The sequence below is a fragment of the Hyperolius riggenbachi genome, chromosome 9, assembly GCF_040937935.1.
Source record: "Hyperolius riggenbachi isolate aHypRig1 chromosome 9, aHypRig1.pri, whole genome shotgun sequence".
NCBI lineage: Eukaryota > Metazoa > Chordata > Amphibia > Anura > Hyperoliidae > Hyperolius > Hyperolius riggenbachi.
The window spans coordinates 115,677,673-115,683,299 of record NC_090654.1 but is presented as its reverse complement, the minus strand read 5'-3'; the positions used below and the strand labels follow the sequence as shown (position 1 = coordinate 115,683,299).

Below are 5,627 nucleotides of genomic sequence, written 5' to 3'. Positions count from 1 at the left end.
TGCTACAAGCTGAGAACCGCTGGATCACTGAATACACTGGGAGTGTTTTCTCTGGTCATGGTGCTGTGTAGAGGTCACACACTGCTATAGCAGATCTAGCATTTCTCCTACTCTAGTGGAACTACAAGTCCCAACATGCCAAGGAAACCATTGCAGGAAGAAGGTTAAAGAGAGACTGAAAAGTATGACAGTGACAGAATGCTGAGGTGGAGGAACTACTCTGGGAAGTTTATAAAAGGTTTCACATTGTTAAGGAGCCCTCATCCACTCTTGCTTTCCGGAGTGTCACTGTCATCTCATAAGGAACAGGCTTCAGGGACAAGCTAATGACCATTTTGGACAAAGCAGTAATGTTAGCATGAGCCATGTCGGGCTGCCTGGTGATGGATTCCCTCTTCTTGCTACACTGTGGATCACTTTACTTGACTCCTGGGACTTACAGTGCAGTACCTATCTTGGATAAGTATTTGATGTTACCTGCTTATTTGGCATTTTTTGCTGTGATTCATACACCTGCCTTGTATAGCACCCCATATCACATATTGTGATCTCTGCTGCTCAGCTAGGTATTTTGCTATTTTTTTGCTTGTTTATTTAAGATATATAAGTGACTCTTTTTCCTTGCAAATTTTATTCTTTGTGTTTTATCTTCTTTTCTCTGATGGTTCAACTTGCACTTTATCTTTTTGTTACCAGTTTATATGGCATGTCACTTTCGTGGCGTGTCGCTTTAAATAGCTCTGGTGTGGGTACAGCTATGTATACTGATTTTTCCTAGTTTGTCCAATTCTCTGTACAAATTGTTTCTATATCAGTTGCATTGCTCAGAATTCTGAGTTCCTTTTTGGAACCACACATTTTCCTTTAATGCAACATTTTTTGAATCCTATGTGCATCATACTGTTTTACTAATATAATACCATTAGGCTAGGTACACAGTGGTCAGTTACATAAAACACGATGTAATGAGTGTGAACTGCATTGACTTTAATACAAAGCCTGCATGCAGCTGGTTCAGACGGGCGTTTTTGTGGCGTTTAACGCAGCGTTTCAGACGCAGCGTTTTTTGGGATCTACTGCCATCCCATGCAAGTGAATGGGAGCGTTTAGAGCTGGCTTTTGCAGGCTTTCATGAAAGCCTGGCAGTAGATCCCAGCGTTGCGTCTAGTCTCAAAAGCAACATGCTGCTTTCAGAGGCAGTAAACGCGAGGAAACAATAGCAGAGACCAGAACTGCTAGCCTTGAACGCTTTTCAAAAGCTTTCAAAAGCTAGCTTTTAAATGCTGGCGTTTGAACGCAATGCCAAGCAAAAGCTCAGCAGACGCCCGTGTGAACCAGCCCTTAGAATAAGGAGATCAGTTAAAATGCAATACTGTAAACAGGTCCATAGAATTCTATAGGCAGTGAATTGACATGCAGAATCATTCTGCAATGGAACTGAGCACTGTGAACTAGCCCTTATCTTTAGGCAAGTGGGGGAACATTATTAGACATTTTAAGTGTTTTGATTATTGTGTTGTTTTCTTTATAAATACATATTATTTATTATTCTATGTATACTAGTGTTATGTTTATTGGCCTCATCTTTGGGATGACCTGATGCCAGGCACATGTACCCCCCTTCCTGTGCAGCATAAAATACTCACCTAGTGTCCAGCGCTGTTTTATAACCTTAATGTAGCTCCTAGTGGCTTTTTGGCATCCTCCGTGTACAGCCTCCGGCCTCCGGGATGTCACCTGACCTGCGTTAGGTCACGTGACACGCAGGGAGCCGCGCACGGACGCCAGAAGCTACAGGTAGATTAGAAGACTGCACTGGACACTGAGTGTTTCTTTGCCCTGTAACCCCCCCCCCCCCCAACCCGCAAAGCATAGTTATCCCCTCCGGCATGCCGGTCAATTGAGACTTCCAGTTGCCTGAGTTCCAGACAACAGGGATTTGCTATAATAATAATAATATTATTGATAATATATATATATATTTACTGTTAATATTAAATTATATATATAATAATTGTGTGTATATTGTGTGTATAGAGTAGTTTTATTCAAGAATCACTGAATTCTGCACTTACAAATTGTGTGTGTGTCTGCTATAAGAGTGGCCTGCTCTGAAATGTGTCCATGGAAAAGCTAGAGTCCTGTTAATTAATGTGTCTCTCTGAAGTTCATGACTTTTAAACCACTGTGTGCACAATGCCTGTTTTCTCAAGCTGGTGATTTGTTTTTTTTTTCTTCCTTTTGCTACTTTTGCTTTTGATAAATTGAGTGGAGGTCTCTGCAGGATGAGAGCACGTGACAAAGAGTTGTGTGAGGCTGGGATGAGATGTTGGGACCACCAAAATGGGAGGGGTGAGGCTCTGCCCCTGGCCTTTACTGCTACTTACTATAAGTATAGGACAAACAGGCTGCACTTTAACAAACTGCAGCCAGACTGAGGTGTACATTTTAAAGAGCAATTAGTGAAGCTGGAAGTTTACAAATTCCATAGAAATTAGGCACTGAGCGGAACTAAAGAAATAAGAATATTCTGCCTCACTGGCTAAACTAGACCACACACTAAAAGACAACTCCAATGGAAGGTGAAGGATCATGGGAGCAATGGAGAAGCAGAATGCAACCAGCCCTGGTTCTCTCCTGTGTTTTTCTAGTCTGCCTGAAAGCTTGCATGTGGGTAAGAAACCAGAGGCAGAAGAAAAGTCCACCTGGTCCATTTCCTTGGCCTGTGGTTGGAAATGCCATGCAACTAGGACAAATACCCCACATTACATTCTGCAAAATGGCTCAAAAGTATGGAAACATTTTCAAGATCAAACTTGGTAGCTGCAACATTGTGGTCCTGAATGGAGAGTCCACCATCAAACAAGCCCTGGTGCGACAGAATGCTGATTTTGCAGGAAGACCCAACTTCTTATCCTTCAGATACATATCTGGAGGAAAAAGCATGGTTTTTAGTAGCTTCAGTGACCCCTGGAAAGTGCAGAAAAGAATTGCTCACTCAACTCTGAGATCTTTCTCTACTGTCAACACAGAAACCACAAAGCTATTTGAACAGCATGTTGTAGCAGAAGCCCAAGACCTGATTCGTATTTTCCTGAGCCTTAGTTCTGGAGGTCAGTACTTTGACCCTTACTATGAGTGTAATGTGGCAGTAGCCAATGTCATATGTGCACTGTGCTTTGGAAAACGTTACAGTCACGATGATGAAGAATTCAGAGCTCTGCTTGGAAGAAATGAGCAATTTGGAAAAACTGTGGGTGCTGGCAGTTTAGTGGACACCATGCCCTGGCTACAAATGTTCCCCAACCCTGTGCGAAGTCTGTATGACAGCTTCAAGCAATTAAACATAGGCTTTTTTGGTTGGATTCAGAAAAAGGTCACACAGCACAGGGAAACCTACAAACCTGAGATCACCAGAGACATGAGTGATGCCTTCATACGTCTAATAGAACGAGACACCACCAGCAGCCTCAGTAAAGACTATGTAGATGCGATTGTTAATGATCTTATGGGTGCAGGTCAGGACACCAGTTCTATGGCCCTGGCTTGGATTCTACTTCTTCTTATCAAATACCCCCATATACAACAGAAGCTGCAGGATGATATTGATGAAGTGGTTGGTCAGGACAGATTACCCACATATGAGGACAAAGAGCAGCTTCCCTATCTGCAAGCCTTCCTTCATGAAATGCTTCGCTTCAGTAGCTTTGTGCCAATGACCATCCCGCACTCCACCACCAGAGATGTCACCATTGAGGGTTTTAGCATACCCAAAGACACGGTGGTCTTTGTCAACCAGTGGTCAGTGAACCACGATAAGACCATATGGAGCGATCCTGATGCATTTATCCCAGAGAGATTCCTAGATGAATCCGGCCAGCTGAACAGGGACCTGGCCCACAGAGTGATGGTCTTCTCGCTGGGTAAGAGGAGATGCATTGGAGACCAGCTCTCCATGCTGCAGATGTTCTTGTTCACCTCTATTCTGCTGCATCAATGCTCCTTCCGTGCACACCCCAAACAGCAGCCATCAATGGACTATATCATCAGCTTGACCCTGAAGCCTGTTCCTTATGAGATGACAGTGACACTCCGGAAACCGAGAATGGATGATGACTCCTTAACCATGTGAAACCTTGTATAATTTCCCAGAGTAGTTCCACCCCCTCAGCTTTTCAGTCCATGCTCAACCTTCTCCCTGCACTGGTTTCCTTGGCATGTTGGGACTTGTAGTTCCACCAGAGTAGGAGAAATGTTAGGTCTGCTATAGCAGTGTGTGACCTCTGCACAGCACCACGACCAGAGAAAACACTCCCAGTGTATTCAGTGACCCAGGGGTTCTCAGCTTGTAGCAGGTGAGGAGGAGTCCAGGAAACCAGTCTGCTGCCTCATTAGCTGGTGAGCATCACTACAATGTAACCAGATCTCACACATAAAGCACTGATACCATGCCTGCTGCATCACCATCCATACTGCTGCTTTACTACCAGCTCTAGACTTCTACTGAACTGAGCAAGTCTTATTATTGCATTTTATTATACCGAATATACAGTGTATTATTTGTCATGAACAATCATGTTCAATGTATATATCCTTATAGTATGCACTATTTAGAAACTGATCTACCAAAACTGGAGAACTTAAGCCTCACACACAGTACAATTTTCCATCAGATTGACCAGTGATCTGATAAGAAATTGCATCGTGTGTAGACATCCAAGTTGTTTCCGATTGATTTCGCATTAAGTACCCATAATCCATTGCAAAATCGATCGCAATCCGATCGGACCGGTCAGAAATGATGTAATAGATCTGTTGATCAGACGGAAAATTGTACCGTGTGTACCCAGCTTTAAAGAGGCACTGTAATGACATATAGTAGAATGCAGTCAATTATTCAGGATACCCACTTTTATGTTAATTATCCTGGTTTCAGCATTCAAAACACTTCCTATAGCTATACAGTATATTGCTGTACTTTGAATATAGCCTTGCCTTCCCAATGATGTTTAACCTAGGCTGATTAGACCCGGTATATTTTGTACTGGCTTTAGAACTCTCAGTAAACAAATATTCCGCAGAGATCACCTGACAGCAGTGAAGATGTCACCATCCGTGAGAACTTTCACAATGTATATCAGGGTGAGGAAAGGTTTTACAATGGCCAAACTGTGTCTAAATAATTTATAAATGAATATTGGAAAAAATGATATATATTTTATTCATTATTTTATTTTCACTACAGTTGCTCTTTAAATGATCCCATAAACCTACTTTGTATTTTTTCAGTTGTTTGTTATTAGCGCTTAGGTGTGTTACTTGGTCATAGCAGAACATAGAGGTAGATGATAAAGTTCGTAAAATATGTAGGGGAGCTGACTTTTTAATAAATCTGGGCTGAGCTGGATTCATTAAAAATATGTTCCTACTGTAAGAAGAGTTTTTTCTCCTAGGTGATATTTTCACAATTTGTAAATATCAGCCTTTTAAACTGCCAGCAAGCAAATACTCAAAATATTTTTACAGTATTTTTTCCCCCTACTTTTTGGTACTTTTTAAATTGTAAAGTGCTAAAAAGTTATTTTAAATTGAAGATGAAAATGTATCTCCTAGGAGAAAACTCTAGA

At 41.8% G+C, this 5,627-nt stretch overlaps 1 pseudogene; it reads left to right on the top strand.

The window, feature by feature from the left end:
- The first annotated feature begins 2,436 nt into the window (after positions 1–2,436).
- Positions 2,437–5,266, top strand: LOC137531711 (cytochrome P450 1B1 pseudogene; annotated as a pseudogene).
- The last annotated feature ends 361 nt before the right edge of the window (positions 5,267–5,627 follow it).